Source organism: Chiloscyllium plagiosum, chromosome 23, assembly GCF_004010195.1.
Source record: "Chiloscyllium plagiosum isolate BGI_BamShark_2017 chromosome 23, ASM401019v2, whole genome shotgun sequence".
NCBI lineage: Eukaryota > Metazoa > Chordata > Chondrichthyes > Orectolobiformes > Hemiscylliidae > Chiloscyllium > Chiloscyllium plagiosum.
Genome location: NC_057732.1, coordinates 6447283 through 6464966, shown reverse-complemented (window position 1 = coordinate 6464966; position 17684 = coordinate 6447283). Strand labels below are relative to the sequence as shown.

Genomic DNA, 17684 nt, shown 5'->3' with positions numbered 1-17684 from the left:
AAGGACAATGGTTGTCACAGTGAATGTGCCATAGTAACAGTATTTGCATAAGAAGCAGATTCTCAGAAAAGGTACTTTTATTTCCATTGTTAAGATCTGATCATAAGAGCCTCTCCTGCAATCTACTGTTTGAGGTTTTAAAGTTCATAATTAAGCCTGCTTAGTTAATAGAAATTGTATTTTGGGCAGAAAATATGTGAGTGTTTTGTATCAAAGAACAGTGGTGCCAATGTTTAGAAACAGAAAGCTTAGTGCTGTTACTCCCAAGCATGTCACAATCACACAATACTGCTCGATGATTGCCTGCAATAGACGGCTAGCAATAACGTAGAGGAATGGGCGTCATTTTACCCACTGTCACACACAGAAATGAGAAACCTGTTCCTCACTTTAAACCCAACCTCTTTTCTCCCCTGACCTTTTCCTCTTCCACTCCTATCCTGTTCTGGGCAAATAGAACAAAACCTATAACATGCTGAGGTTACACAAGCTAGGGCTGTTCCCTGAAATGTAGAAGGTTAAAGGACTATTTCACCAAACTTTTTAAGATATAGGGAAACTGGCTAGAATGAAAGAAACTATTTCTGCCCATTGTGATGTCCAACATTAAGATGCAAGGTCCAAAAAATTAGAACTAGGTCTTTCAGGAGCATTTTTAGCACACCCTTTTTCACGCAAAGGGTGGTGGAAGTTTGGAACTTCCGTTTGCAAATGACCAGTTGTTAATAATAAATCTGGGATACATAGGTTTCCTTTGGTAACTAAATGTATTAAAGGATATGGGACAAAGGCAGTTATCTGAAGTTCAGTAAGAGATCATGCACACAGTCTTATTGACTGGTGGGACAGGCTGTAGGAGCTAAATGTTCCTATGTCCATAAGCGCCAGACAAGATGTTGTCTGCAGTGAGGATTGTGCACTGAGAGCTACTGTCCCCTTTTTGTTCATTTAACACATTTCTGTACAGGTCTAAAGATATTCCATACTTCTTTGCAGTATTCGTCCCTCTTTCACAACAGCAGACATGGCCTTCTCTTTCTCTTTCAATGTGCTTTGGAAGAATAAGGATGGATATAATCAGGGTCTAATCTAATTCCTCCAATTGGATCTTAAGAAGTTGTACAAAACTGCCATGTTCGCACCACCAGAGGGAAACCAGATCTAAGATTGTCAGAAGCAAAATAAAAAGTCAGCTTTTATGTCCTGCTATCATGGGAGCAACCTGTTTTAAGCAGGCAATAATTGTGTTTTTTATCAATTCACTCTCAGGGAGTATGAATTGCTGACTGGCATTTATTGCCCAGCGCAAGTTACAATACAACTGAATGGGGATTGCACGGTGACTTCAAAGACATTTAAAGGTTAACCATATGCTGTGGAACGAGGGACATATATAGTGGAGACTAGTCTGGGTAAAGATGCCAGGTGTCCTTCCCTAAAGAACATTAGTGAACCAGATGAGAATTTTATGACAATCCGACAGCTTCATGGTAACTTTTACTGGCAGCAGCTTTTCAGTCCTGCGTTTCCGAAATGGTCGAACTGCTATGGTGGGATTTGACTCATGCTCTACTGGGTTTATTAGTGCAACAACATAAGCCGTGACATGACCTCTTATGTGCCTGTCTACTTGTATTCACTGTGATTGGCATTATATTTCTGTTGGCTCAAGAAGTGAAGGTGTTACTGTGCCAGAAACCATGGTGGCACTTCCAGTGGGTCTCACAGCATTGGTAGGAAGTTGGCGAATCTGCAACTGAAGTGGGCCATTACAGGACAGGGGTGATCAGAGGAAGCGGGCTACTGACATCAAACTTTCATCAAGTCCCACAGCTAAGGGGTAGAGATTGCAACTTGAAAACTCGAGGAGAAAATAAAAAAAGAGACAAAACACTGTTGGACGTTGGAGAACTGAATAATCACTCTTAGTTCCAATAGCTAATTTGTCTAACTATGAGTATGGGAGGGTAGCCTTTTGCCCCTGAAATTGTTTTTAAGAAGTTCAATGAAATATAGAATAATAGTGTAGTAAGAGGCCATTCAGCCCATTGTGCCCATGCCACCTCTCCAAAGTCCCAGCTCTTCATAAGCCCTGCAAAAGTTTTCCTTTTTTATAAACAAATCCAATTCCCTTCTCAGAGTTGCAATTAACTCGGTTTCCAATATTCTTTCTGATAGTGTATTTTAGATCATTACAATTCATTTTATAAAACAGATCACCTGATTTCCCTTTGAGTTGTTTTGCTGGGGTTTTGACAATGGAAAGCAAGGCTGAATCTCAGCAGGAAATGACGAGGCATCGTTTTTGTTGAGTTTGACGGTTGGTTTTTTCTCGGCAAGCTCCAGTGTGTTCGCTTGCACTATTTTCCCAACCTTGCCTCATGCCTCCTTACCTGACCCCACCTCATGGCATCTCCCAATCACTACAGGTGGAGGAACTGGACACTACTGGGATTTCCCAGAATTCCTGGTACCTGCCCTATCTTGAAAGTCCAGAGCAGCACCCAGGCAAGTGCTAGGAGTGTGCGGTTTGTCTGATTTGCCTTGGACAGAACGTAATTGGTATCTCATTTTTGCCAACAGAGACTTGGAGGTTGTAGTAGATGGGAGTGATTACAGTGGCTGCTATTGGAGTGTGCCCTGGGTGTTGGTGACTCAACGAGGTCTGGAGGAGCAAGCAGTGAGCTGGTGTCACTAGGTATACCTTCTTTCATTGTCAAGGATTGACGCCATCTAGTATCTATGTGGCGATTGGGGGAAGGGAAAACTGCAAGTCAGTGGGGTGAGAGGACATAATGACACGATGTTAATGTGAATGAATAAGCCTCTTCCTGCTCACTACTGGGATCTCACCTCACTGTTCAATAATTGGTTGGAAAATGGGAATTTTTGCTCTCAATGGTGGGAAGCTCCACACTGCCAATCTCACATGTGACACCACCCCCCTCCCCCCCCTCTTGACACAACTTCTCAAGTTGGTCAGGGGCTGGGAAGATTCTGCCAGCACAGTTCACTTAATACATTCTCAAAATACAAGGCTACAGTCTATTGTCCATTACTGTATTCCAACTGAGTTGTTTGCTGGGCAGCTTCAGTTGAGTGTCCAATCATGTTGGTAAGGGACTGGAGTCACTGATAGGGAAACCTTGTTTAACCTGGTCATGAGGAAACTAAATGAATGCTTAGAACAATCTGACATCTTTAAGATCATACTTGATCATACCAACCTTCTCATTTTCAGATTTGGTTTTAAAAAAAACTGAATCCCAACTCCAATTCTCAAGCTACCAAGGTGTGAATTGAGCCTTACCTGGGCAAATAGGGATGATGCAAATGGCTTCAGTCAATGTGAGTTAGTGATAGCAAATTCTGCCAGGATTTCTGCTGTCCTGAAAGCTGTACAAAATGCAAGCATTCAATCATGACAGAACCAGACTGAGCTAGTTCACGGATGTAGACTATTGAGACCTTTAGATAAATGATGTCCATTTGGGTCAAGATGTCCCTGTCACTAAACATTGATATGTTTATTATCAATCGTGAGTGCAAAGCTGAAACCTTCCTCATTCTTTATGTATCAACCCCTATGACCAGCTAACAGTCAATGCTTTAAGGAAATAGAGGAAATTGGGCATTAAGTAAAGACTTTAGGTTGCAATGGAGAAAAGAAGCTTGCTGCAGGTCTGGAATCAATCCCTGATCTCAGTGCATGTGTGGTTTCATTCAGAAAGCTTGTCATTAAATATTTCTACTGTTTTAAAACAAAACTTTAATCAGGTTATGATGTGAAGGTGCTGTTCTTGGTGCGGGATGGACAAGGTCAATTGAACTCAAGCTTTCAGGGCGCTGCTCCTTTGTCAGGTGTCATGTGACTTCTGACCTTAATCAGGTTAGGCAGGCTAACAGAACCAAATGGTTAATGGAAAATGAATGGAAACCTACTAAACTAAAATACCATTTTCCAGGGTAATGATGCACCCCAGCCCCTGCGGTGCCCACTGGCGTCTAAATGCCAGTATCAGATTGTATCAGATGATAATGCATGCTCTCTCTCTCTGCAGACAACCAAGTGTGGTCTCTTTCTATATGGGCTGATCCATAATTGGCTTCTGCTCCAGTAATGCCTCAGTTCTAAAATTCTCATCCTCATTTTCAAATCTCTCCAAGGACCCACATTAGTTTAACTCTAATTTCTCCAGTATTGAAACCCTCAAATATCTCTGACTTTTCAGCTTTAGCCTCCCCAACTTTCATGACCTGCTAAAAGTGATTGAGTCTATCTCCCTTACATTTTCCTACATCACTCAGTTTAAAAATTTTACCTAATAATCTTTTTCATTTCACGGTAATAAAGCTGCTATGTAAATGCAAGTCACTGCCTTTGTGAAAACGACGCACATTCTTCCATTGCAGCCCTTTCCAAAATAATAAACCCAACCAATGCCATCTCCACCTCACAGGTTTATCACCGACAGTCTGGACAAGTGAGACAGCCTGCAGAGATGTCATTTTGCTTGTTGCAAGTGATACAGATTAATCTATTATTTTTTCTTTTATCCAGACAGGAGAAATAACAGCTGTGCTGCAGCGGTAAATGATAAATCATATGTTTATTATCAATCGTGAGTGCAAGGCTGAAACCTTCCTCATTCTTTATGTATCAATTCTTATGACCATAACGAGTTCAGCTAAAAATTCAAGCATCTGAACAAGTGAAGCGTGAGGTGACATTTCTGCCCCAAAGGTTTGAGCCGATGATATCAAGCATTATTGTATAGAGAAAGGATGTGTGCCTTCGATTTCTTTCTTCATGTTTCTGCACTGATAGCACAAAAATCAGAAAGTAAAAAGTAGAAATGAGTAGAAATCTGCACCATAAAGCCCGTCGTTTCTATATCATATGGCACCACAGACAGTCACAACACAATGTACAGCAGCTGTTCCTTCCTGTAATTGTTGCAGATCTATGGTCTACCTGACGAGGTTCTATTCAGCAAAGAAGTCTTTGTCATTGGATTATTCACTAATGAGGCCAAATTTATAAATAGGGCAAGGATTTTTGTTGTCCAAATGTGGAGGCTGGTAGTGTTTCTTGTGCAAAGCGACACTTTTTGTTCAGCAGTGTGCAGCTTGTCTAGCGGACTTGAAAATTTTGATTAACTTGCTCGCCAAGCGTTGCTGTTGCCACACGCTTACAGCAGCACCACAACAGCCCCATACAGCGCCAGGAGTGGCACAAGAAAGGGCTTTCCTGCAGTGCAACACCGAGGGATTGCTGCACTGTCGGAGGTGCCGTCTGTCACATCAGATGTCAATTCAAAGCTCCATCTGCCCTCTTCAGGGGTATAAAGGATCCCATTGCCTCATTTCGGAGCACAGCAGGGGAGCCCACACCTTCCCCGCTCCCAGCACATGCACCGCATGTCCTGCTTATTCTTCATCAACTACACTGAATAAATTATTGAGAACATGGTGGTCATGAAACCTTGGGTGTGCACATGTCGGCTTTCCATATTTCTTCCCTTGCACTCCAAAGGTGGCTGCAAAGGGCTGCCCAGAAGTCACACAAGATGCTATAGACATGCAAGCCTTTTGTTTATTTTAACGAGAACCGTCATGTGAGCTGCTCAAAGGCCACTGTCGTGACCGGTCTTGTCAGATTTCTATTGATTTGCCACAGCAGGGCTAACATGAGCCAGGTGAAGTAGTATTTCAATTGTTTGCAACTAAATGCCAGCGAAACCTTTTGCGATAGCGACGATGCTGTTCACCAGGGCCACTCAAAGAAATGAAATTGTGCCCACAAACTGAGATATTGTGGATCAATTTAACCTTGCTCAACTGTCATAAAACTGACCCAATTGAGTGACTCACCAGTTTTGCACAACTGCATTGGAGAGTAACATCTGGCCAGCTGTAACATGAGCTATACTGTCAGCTACCTCTTGGGTCAAAATGGCATATCATGGTGTTAAAAACAGATCTACTGAAGGAGGAACAAAAGGATAGACTTAAGTACCACTGACATATGGTCAGAATGCATCTGATCCGTCAGTCTCCAGGAAGCAAACAGTATCATCTCGACTTATCGAGTGAGAAGGTAGGTTATTCTCTGGTTGTTTAACAGAACTCAGTTGTTATCAGTCGGCCAAGTTAGAGAGGGGAAGGTGATCGGAGATACTGTCATGCAGATAATGCCATTGATTTCTGGATGCCAATGAAAAGGTCTTGTCTCTGTTGGTCCAAAGGCAGAACGTCATCTAATGAGGTCTGGAGACACATCACTGGCATTCTCATGGAGCTACTGAGTGCAGTCTCTGTCGGTCTGGAGACTGAATCTAGGCTATGCTCCTTAAGTTGCACATTGCTCGACCGAAGTGTCCATCTTGAGATTTCAAAGTGCCAACTTGAGATTTTTTTTAAACCATAATGGTAGAGTTTAGTCATTCAAAATAGGCATGCATTTATACAGTCACTTGCATCAACTCATGTGTCACAATCCATTTTACAAACAATGAAGTACTTTAGATGTGTAATCACTATTGTAATGTAGGAAATATGGCAGCCAAATTTGAAAGCTCCCGCAGAAAGCAATCAGGTAATGTTCCCTTGGTCTATTCTATTAATGAGGGTTGAGGTATAAATATCAACCAAGGCACTGTCCGGCTCCCACAGTCTTTTCAAAATCATTTTACCAGCTGACAAAGCAGACAGGACCTTGAGTCAACATCTCATTTGAAAATCAGACCCTCTGACAACTCATCACTCGCTCAGAACCACGTTGGAGCTCTTAGGCTATGTTTTGTCTTCAACTCACTGAATTTGGGCCAAATCTCCTATCCCTGTGTTAATCCGATCACTGACACTGATGTGAAAACATGATTGAGATTGTCTTTCAAGTCTTTGAGCTTTTTAACCAGATTCAGAAAGAGGGGAAGCAAAGAAAATTTTCTGATTCAGTATGTGGATGTACGTGATTACTAGAGAAGGTGCAAAACTTGACCTACTCTTGGGAAATAAGGCAGGGCAGGTGACTGAGGTGTCAGTGGGGGAGCACTTTGGGTCAGCGACCATAAATTTATTATTTTTTAAAAAAGGTGATGGAAAAGGATAGACCAGATCTAAAAGTTGAAGTTCTAACTTGGAGAAAGGCCAATTTTGACGGTATTAGGCAAGAACGTTCGAAAGCTGATTGGAGGCAGGTAAAGGGACGGCTGGAAAATGGGAAGCTTTCAGAAATGAGATAACAAGAATCCAGATAGTATATTCCTGTCAGGGTGAAAGGGAAGGCTGGTAGGTATAGAGAATGCTGGATGACTAAAGAAATTGAGAGTTTGGTTAAGGAAAAGAAGGACATATGACAGGTATAGACAGGATAGATCGAGCGTATCGTTAGCAAAAGCATAAAGGCAGTAGGAGTATACTTAAGAGGGAAATCAGGAGGGCAAAATGGGGAGATGAGATAGCTTTGGCAAATGGACTTAAGGAGAATCCAAAGTACATTACAAGTACATTAAGGACAAAAGGGTAACTAGGGAAAGAATAGGGCCCCTCACAGATCAGCAAGGCGGCCTTTGTGTGGAGCTGCAGGAGTTGGGGGAGATACTAAACGAGTGTTTTGCTGTGGAAAAGGACATGGAAGATTTCAAATGTAGGGAAATAGATGGTGACATCTTGAAAAATGTCCACATTACAGAGGAGGAAGTGCTGGATGTCTCGACACGCATAAAAGTGGATAAATCCCCAGGACCTGATAAGGTGTACCCTAAGGAAGTAATTGCTGGACCTCTTGCGGAGATATTTGCATCATCGATAGTCACAGGTGAGGTGCTGGAAGACTGGAGGTTGGCTAACGTGGTGCCACTGTTTAAGAAAGATGGTAAGGACATGCCAGGGAACTATAGACCAGTGAGCCTGACGTCGGCAGTGGGCAAGTTGTTGGAGGGAATCCTGAGGGACAGGATATACATGTATTTGGAAAGGGACGGGCTAATTAGGGATAGTCAACATGGGTTTGTCGGTGGGAAATCATGTCTCACAAACGTGAATGAGTTTTTTGAAGAAGTAACAAAGAGTGGTAGACGTGACCTATATGGACTTCAGTAAGGCATTCGACAAGGTTCCTCAGGGGAGACTGGTTAGCAAGGTTAGATCTCGTGGAATTCAGGGAGAACTAGCCATTTGGATACAGAACTGGCTCAAAGATAGAAGACAGAGGGTGGTGCTGGAGGGTTGTTTTTCAGATTGGAGGCCTGTGACCATTGGAGTGCCACAAGGATTGGTGCTGAGTCATTTATATAAATGATTTGGATGTGAGCTTAACAGGCATAGTTAGTAAGTTTGCAGATGACACCAAAATTGGAGGTGTCGTGAACAGCGAAGAAGGTTACCTCGGATTACAATGGGATCTTGATCAGATGAACCGACGGGCTGAGAAGTGGCAGATGGAGTTAAATTTTGATAAATGCGAGGGGCTACATTTTGGGAAAGCAAATCTTAGCAGGACTTATATACTTAATGGTAAGGTCCTAGGGAGTGTTGCTGAACAAAGAGACCTTGGAGTGCAGGTTCATAGCTTCTTGAAAGTGGAGTCGCAGGTAGATAGGATAGTGAAGAAGGCGTTTGGTATGTTTTCCTTTATTGGTCAGAGTATTGAGTACAGGAGTTGGGAGGTCATGTTGCGGCTGTACAGGATATTGGTCAGGCCACTGTTGGAATATTGCATGCAATTCTGATCTCCTTCCATTCGGAAAGATGTTGTGAAATTTGAAAGAGTTCAGAAAAGATTTACAAGGATGTTGCCAGGATTGGAGGATTTGAGCTATAGGGAGAGGTTGAATAGGCTAAAGCGGTTTTCCCTGGAGCAAAGGAGGCTGAGGGATGACCTTATAGAGGTTTATAAAATAATGAGGAGCATGGATAGGGTAAATAGACAAGGTCTTTTCCCTGGGGTTGTGGAGTCCAGAACTCGAGGGCATAGGATTAGAGTGAGAGGGGAAAGATATAAAAGAGACCTAAGGGGCAACATTTTCACGCAGAGGGTGGTATGATTGTATGGAATGGGCTGCCAGATGAAGTGGTGGAGGCTGGTACAATTGCAACGTTTAAAAGGCATCTGGATGGGTATATGAATAGGAAGAGTTTGGAGGGATATAGTCCAGGTGCTTGCAGGTGGAACTAGATTGGGTTGGAATGTCTGGTCGGCATGGACGAGTTGGAGAGAAGGGTCTGTTTCCGTTCTGTACATCTGTGACTCAACAATTGTTGATCATACATGAAAGAACTCCACAGAGACCAGTATCCCGTCACCCTTCATTTACATGTGGAAGATGTTTGACACTGATCCAGCTCCCTCAGAGCCAGTTGTTAGAGTTAATAGAACCTTTGACACTTCTGTTTATATCTGTCAACCAGGGTTCCCTGTTTGAACCAGATTAACACCCGAATCAGGGAACTCATATTCTATGAGGTACACCTGGCTGACCTCATTACATTCACTACACTTAGTTCCTCAATTTTGCAGGCTGAATTTAAATTTGAAGTTAATGCCCCCTTTCCAAGTCTTAAACATAAAAAAAGCACCTCACTCAGTACTTTCAATACAATCTTTGTGCCATGAGCCAAATCAGTACAAAAGTAGAAAATTGAACGATTCTCAGAAAGAAGCTGGATTGGAGAATTGGCTTTTTTGGATTAAGATGAAGAAATATTTGTTCACTGAGAGGGTTGTGAATCTTTGGAATTCTTAGAGAAATTGTTGCTTACATTCAAGATTGAGCTCAATAGATTTTAGAGCACTTAAGGATTTTGAGGATAGATTTGAAAGTGAGGTTGATGTGAAAATTCAGCTATCATCTTACTGAATGGCCTCCATTCCTGATGAAGGGCTTTTGCCTGTAACGTCGATTTTCCTGCTCCTCAGATGCTGCCTGACTTGCTGAGCTTTTCCAGCACCACTCTGATCTAAACCCTCCCTCCCCTTACTGAATGGAAAATCAGCCTTGAGGAACCATGTGACCCATAAGTGCAGAACGTGGCATCACAGGCAAAGCCAGCATTTAATGCACATTTGTACCAACTCTGGAGAAGGTGAGTTACTTACTTAAACTGCTGTGTGTGGAGTAGAAACATCTACAGGGAGAGAGTTCCAGGATGTTGACAGAGTGAAAGTGAAGGAGCGGGTATATAGTTCCAAGTCTGAATGGTATGTGACTTGTTGGAGAATTTGCAACTGGTGATGGTCCCATACATCTGCTGCCCACGGGGAGAGAGTTCCAGGATGTTGACAGAGTGAAAGTGAAGGAGCGGGTATATAGTTCCAAGTCTGAATGGTATGTGACTTGTTGGGAGAATTTGCAACTGGTGATGGTCCCATACATCTGCTGCCCTTGTCTCCCTTCTAGATTGTAGATAACACCAGGTTTAGAACATGCAATCAAAAAGGCCTTGGTGAATTATTGTAGGCATCTTCTAAATGGTATACACCCCCTGGATAATGGAGGAATGAATGCATAAGGCAGTGGATAGAATGCCAAGCAATCAAGCTGGATGTTGAGCTGCATTCATCCAGGAAAATGTAGAGTATTCCATCACATTCATGAACTTTGCTTTGCATTTTTTTAATGTGGTTATAATTGGGTACAAATATCCAATATGGGACCATGTTCTCTCAATGGTTACAAATACTGTGGAAGAATCAAATTTCCCTCATTGTATCTTTGCTGAGCTTGGTAATTCCCATGACTAATCCACCTGGCCAACACACCCCTGGACACTATGGTCAATTTCCCATGACCAATCCACCTAACCTGCACATTTTGGACTATGGGAGGAAACCTGAGCACCCGGAGGAAACCCACATAGATACAGGGAGAATGTGCAAACTCCACACAGTAACCCAAAGGTGGAATCAAACTTGGTTCCTGGCATGGTGAGGCAGCAGTGCTAACCACTGAGCCACCATGCCACCCCATCAGAGGAGCAGTGGGGTTTGGCGGTTGGATGCCACCAATGACCTCGACACTTTTACTTAAAACACAGGGAAGATTTGCCTATTTCCAGCCCATTCCAAGAAAAAAATGTAAATGAAGGTGAAAAGGTACAGCTACTGGTTTTAGCAGTTTCTCCAGAGTTGTCTGCTAAAAAGCATCTCCAAACTCAGACAAACCCCTTTCAACTACGGTTATAGTTGACAAACTTAAAGATCTTCAAGTGAAGTGGAGGACAAAGTCCAATTAAAGTATAAATGCCACATTGCTTTTGAAATATAAGCAACGGTCTCAGAATGCAACAGGAAATAATACCTGCGCAATCGCTGCTTCTGCACCAGAATAGACAAGCAAACAGCTTTGAATTCAACTGCATGTTAAAGAACACCTTTATATCTGAAGTTTTAGACCACTGCCACTTTAATATAGATTTCTGAAATGCAACAGAATGCACAAAACCTGCTTTCATGTCATCTACTGTTGAGGCCAACACACTTGAAATCGGCAGTTTCAAAGAAATAAAATCAGAATGAATTTGCACGTGTATAACAAAAGGTGGGCCATTATCTTTTACATGTTGCAAGTTGGTCCTTTACTGAACCTACGACTTGATATTCAAATATGATATGAATGTAAAAACATCTCTTTATACAGCTTCTTGACCTGCGACTCCCTTAAAAAACAGTACTTTATTCACCACCCTCATGCTGTAAAGGGTTGATGTGACTAATGGAAATCTCACTTTGCTAGCTACTTGTACTGTACACCAAGAGATCAGCTGTAGTGGGAATCTCAACTCCCAGACAAGCAAGATGCAGTTAAAACATCCATCAAATCCAATTTCCTCTGAATGTCTCCAAATTCATCCTTAATTTGAACATTATCTGATTTTTTCTTAATGCCACATAAACATTTAGCTTTTTTTCTCCAAGGTACTATTCTTGTTTAACTGACTAAAGATAGACGGATCTGCTGCATTTTTGACATAACAATGCAAGTGACCTTTGACAAACTTGTTTGTCATGGCTTATTTTGTCCAATTATGGAAATAAATAGAACCATTTTAACCAAGCTCTACATCCTTTCCTTGGAAGCTAAATGCCCCCCAGAATCTCTTGTACAAATGGGATAAAGGTCACACACAAAGGCATCAGAAGCAGCATTCCAACTCCAAATTTAGTTAATATCATGACATGCTCAGCTGAAGCCTCTTAGTTCAGCATATGTAGGAAAGTGACATTTCATTTCCTTTCATTGCAAAAGTTGCACCTTTGTTCTGACATGGAGTAATTTTTACTTTGGGTGATAATATGATTGGGTAATCTATTCCATACCTCCGATAAACAGGGCTGGCATTTCGCAATCACCTGTTTTACACTCAATACCTCTGGAGATCGATCCTATGTATTCAAATGTGTGTGATTGTAGGGGTACGTGTGATAGAGATTCAGTTTGCTCTAAGTTTAAGACCAACATGCGCCATTCATTAAACCATGGGCCACTCTTGACTTCAGAGATGGGGCAATCAGAAGGCCAGAGGGTTAGCCTTCCCATTGACTCCTTCACCTCTTAAATCATTTGCAAAACTTCCCCTCAAGGGAAAACAGCCATAAGGATGACACCTTTTTATGAATGAACTATTACAAAAATAAGGGGACATGTTTACAGATTAGTATAAAAAAGGCACACAGAAAATTCAATGATTCATATGGAGGCTGCTCTGTTTTGTACTTGTTCTGAGGATGTGGGTGATCTAGTACAGATGTATTTGATGGTCATCCTCGGTTGCTGGCAGCCAGCCCTGCTCCTTCCTCTTGAAGCCCTGAAGTGATTAGTTGAAAACTGGACAACTTGGTTAGCCACTTCAGATGGCTGAGGTACCAGTCACACAATATGGACTTGGAGCCAAGTCAGGAAAGAATAGCAGCCCCTGATGGGCTTTTCCAGTAACCCAACATGGTCACCTTTTCTCATGTTATTTGAACTCCATTGTAAGGCTAATGCTGATGTGAATAGCCTCTGGTCACATAGCCACTGTGACAATCTTAGAAACGACTTTAAAAAGTCAATCAATCATCGGACACTGGCATCATTGTCAAGATTAGCATTTTTTGATCATCCCTTGCTGCATGGAGTGAGTATCTTGATACATCTGAATGACACTAGCTTTTTATATCCTGATCTGAAATTGGATTAAATTCTCAAACTGCTACAATGGAATTTAAAGAGTTTGGACTTATGAAGCCAGTAACATCACCCTCCTGGCCAGAAAATGGGGAATGCTGTCAGTGACTTCCACAGGCAAACAAGGCTAGATTTCTGTATTTCACATTCCCTCTAGCCCCAGAGAACCTTGCATGCTGTAGTTATCATATTTTCCAATTTTATGGGCTGCAGTTTTCTATTCATTCATTTTGATGGTCAGAAAATAAGAGATGTGTGAAATGGGAGCATACTGAAGTGTACACACCCTACCAGGATCTGAAGTGCTGAGTTGGGATTGATAACAGCAAGCATTTTACATGCTCTGTTCATTGTTCTCCATGTGCCGCTGGATAGATTGCTTCTCTCACTCTCATCCAAAAATTGATGGTCAGTCTAATCACTCCTCTTGTCTCCTGGATCATCAACAATGGACAGATCCAGGGCTCCTCTGACATGTGGTGGGTGGTACATTTACCCACAAACCCACTGGAAGAGCTTTATATTTGTCACGACTTAGCAACAATTTTGATTTGTTTTTATAAATGCCTCTGTCAAGGACATAATTATATGGTTATGTTGGGTATTGCATGAATGGGCTTGTTTGGAGTGTGAGGATTAGAGTGGAAAAGCACAGCAGGTCAGGCAGCATCCGGGGAGCAGGAAAATCGATGAGTCGGGCTGGAGCCCTTTCATCAGGAATGCTATCCGAAACGTCAAATTTCCTGCTCCTCAGATGCTGCCTGGCCTGTTGTGCTTTTCCAGCACCACTCTAATCTTGACTATAACCTCCAGCATCTGCAGTCCTCACTTTCACCTTGTTTGGAGTGTGGCTGGTTATTGTTTCTAAAAATCATGAATGTTAAGTAGATTTGATGGACCATTTGCTGTTGTCAATTATATGTGCCATTGACTGTCCACTTATCTTCTGGGGCATTCACTCCTTTCTGGGATTGGAGAAGGCTGGATGGGCGGTGGACATCATTCAAGCAATGGAGTCCATGGCCCAGGAAGGTAGAACCAAAAGATAGATTCTTTAAAAAAAACATATCCTTGCTCCTGTACTTTTTGTTTACTAACAATTGATCAAGTCCAAAGTATAGCTCAAGGAAGCAAACTAAAATGTTGAATAATCAGAACCATTAAGGAAATAAAATTCACAGTCCTCACTGCTTTCCCCTCACATTTGAGGTAAGGAATTGATAGCATTATGTAGGCAATCTCCAATGCACCATAAAAATGGACATTCATCTTTGCCTCATGTCGATCATACACTTTAGAACAATTTCTGTACTTCATATTCCCTCTAGCCATATTTATATCTAAGGGCAGGCAATGGCCTAGTGGTATTAACACTGGACCATTAATCCAGAGACCCAGATAATTAGATTACTTACAGTGTGGAAACAGGCCCTTCGGCCCAACAAGTCCACATCAACACTCTGAAGAGTAACCCACCCAGACCCATTCCCCTACATTTACCCCTTCACCTAACACTGCGGGCAATTTAGCATGGCCAATTCACCTAACCTGCATATCTTTGGACTTTGGGAGGAAACCAGAGCACCCGGAGGAAACCCACTGGGAGAGAATGTGCAAACTCCACACAGACAGTTGCCTGAGGCGGGATTTGAATCCGGGTCTCTGGCGCTGTGAGGCAGCAAGGCTAACCACTGTGCCACCATGCCGCCCCGTGTTCCGGGGACCTGGGAACCAATTCCACCACTGTGGAATTTGAATCCAACTTTCAAAAGTCTGGAATTAATGTCTAATGATGTCCATGAATCCATTGTCAATTGTTAGGAAAAGCCCATCTGGCTCACTAATATTCTTTAGGGAAGGAAGCTGCCACCCATACCTGGTCTGGCCTACATGTAATTCCAGACCCACAGCAATGTGGTCAACTCTTAAGTGCCCTCTGGGCAATTAGGAGGGCATTAAATGCTACCCCTAGCCAGTGATGTCCTCATCCCATGAATGAAGAAAAAAAAACTTTTTTGAATTTTGTGCATTATATGTCTGGTTACGACAGTATGATAATCTGTTACTGGACTAATCATTTAGACAATTTAAATCTCGCTATCATGTTGTAAGTTTTAGAATCGCTGTCAGTATCAGTAAGTGATATCAATAAACACCCAAATGTTTCACTCATATCCACTTAGGAAGGAAACCTGAAAACTCAGCAAGTCACCTCAGTCTCCAGTAGAAGACAGCATACCATCACCTTCTCAGGGCAATTGGAGATAATTATTTAACACTGACCTTTCCAGTCACATCCACATCTGCAGAATGAATCATTTAAAAAAATAAATTGGAGAATTAGAAGCATCATGCCTCAAAAGCAGTGGCCTCCAGTCAAGTCGGGTCCCAGGCTGAGGCAGGTGGTGAATTTACCCCACTCTGTTTCAGTAAACTTAACTGGTCTAGGGAGGATGTGGCATGCTTGATAAACATTTGGCTCCAAGTATTTTCCAAATAGCTTTTAGTTACTGTACAGGAATGCTGGATAAACACTGCAATGAAATGAAGCCTGGAGCTTTGGTATTTGGTTCACCTACAGCTAGTGATGCTAACAATATGTTAATTCATTCTCAGGATATGGACGATGCTGGCAATGTCACCAGTCATCTTCACTGGCTCTGGGAAGGTGGTAGTGACTAGCCTTCTCACAACGGAGTGGTGTGCCAGGCCATTTCGAGGGGCAGTTAAGAGTCAACCACACTGGTGCGGGCTTGGAGTCACATGTTGGACAGATCAGGCCAAGACAGCACATTTCTTTCCCTGAAGGACATTTCATGAAACAGTCGTTACTTTTTTCACGACATTCGTGGTCACTTTTGCTAGTACAGTTTTGAAAACAACGTTCAGATACTTTTTAATCTCAGTCCTACTCACAATCTGGGATCGGAACTCACATTTCCTAGATAATTAAACCAGGTCCCTGCCTCATTGGCCATGTAGCATTATTATTGTTACCTTACAGAAGCAGTGAGATGTCATGTCACTCTCTGCCTCTATTTGAACCAGCCCAATAACTAACAGCACCTTGGAAAGAGCAGCAATTAAATGAATTTTAGAGTTGATTTCAACACGGCCAGTGGAATAGGGTGGGCAGGTGGTTAAAATATTCCCATGCCAATGTAGCTGACTCTTAGCTGCCCTCTGAAGTGGCCTGTCAAGCCAATTAGCTGGAAGAATGCCCATTATGTTGGTCAGGATCAATATAGAGACTGCTGGATGATAAAGAAACATTCAGTAGCCTATGTTTCTTTTTTTTTCCCAAAGAATTTGTATTTGAGTATCTGTACATAGGTAGCTTTATACCTAAGATAGTGCTGTAAGTGGTTAATTCTAAGCTTTTTGCTGTATTAATTTGAGTACGTGACAATAAAAGCTAATTCAATTCAAGTTAACCTTTCACTAAAAAGTCTTCCAACTATTTACAGGGTGAGGCTTAGCATGAAGATGTACATGGAACCATCGCACTTCAGAGTCATGTGACTGTCACATCACTAATTATCCAGACTATTTACATATTTAGCTAATAACTCTGTACCATACATCCACCACCCTCTCCCCACTAACTAGAAATTGTTAGTTAGCAGAGGAGTGAATACTGTTGTATTTTTATTCATTCCTACCTGCAGAATATGTATGGTTTGGGTAAGCAACAACTTTACAAATATATTAAAATCAGAGTGCAATGACCCTAGTATGACCTGACCCCATTTAATTGAAGAGGTGGAGCAGTTCCACCCACTGCAAGACAGGGAAAAGATCTGAGTTCACAGTTGATCGAGGCACTTAACTCCTATCTAAGTTTGACTGGTTCCCTTTTGGGACAGAGTGGGGCTCCAGGCATCATAAGGAATCATTGTCCCCTGCCCCCAGCCAATCCAGATTTCTGACTTTACAACTGATCTCCACCATTTACCTCCATAGCTGATGAATGCTGCACAGGATCCCCAAGTTTGTTTTCAGCTGCCTCAACTCCCACTGTCACTGGTTGCTACCAGCAGGGTCAGGCACTAGTTAAAATCTCCTGAGCCTTGTGCTGCGAGTTTTACAAATGCCTCAATCCCTCCACTACATGACTCCTGCCAGGAATTAAAATCTCACTTTTAACATCTCCAACCTTCAGCCCCCACCTCCAGAAAAGCCTAAAAAGGCTCCAAGGCTAGTCTGTTTATTTTGCAGTCAAAATGCAATGGAAGAACTTACATTTATATAGCTCTTCTTATGATCTCAATATGTCCTAAAGTGCTTTCCACCTGATAAAGAATTTTTGAAGTGTAGTTAAAGTTGTAATGTAGAAAAGAAATGGGAAGGTGGTAGTATAGTGGTAAGGCTACTGGACTAATAATCCAGAACCCCAGGCTAATGTTCTGGGCACATGGATTCAAATCCTCCCATTGAAGATGGTGAAATCTAAATTCAGTGAAAATCTGGAGTGAAACAAAAGTCAGCATAATGGTGAATACATGACCATTG

General features: G+C 42.2%; 1 protein-coding gene across 3 annotated transcripts in view; it reads right to left on the bottom strand.

The window, feature by feature from the left end:
• Positions 1–17684, bottom strand: part of sox5 (SRY-box transcription factor 5) — a 384221-nt gene that overhangs the window by 321884 nt on the left and 44653 nt on the right. The gene's annotated exons all lie outside the window — the stretch shown is intronic.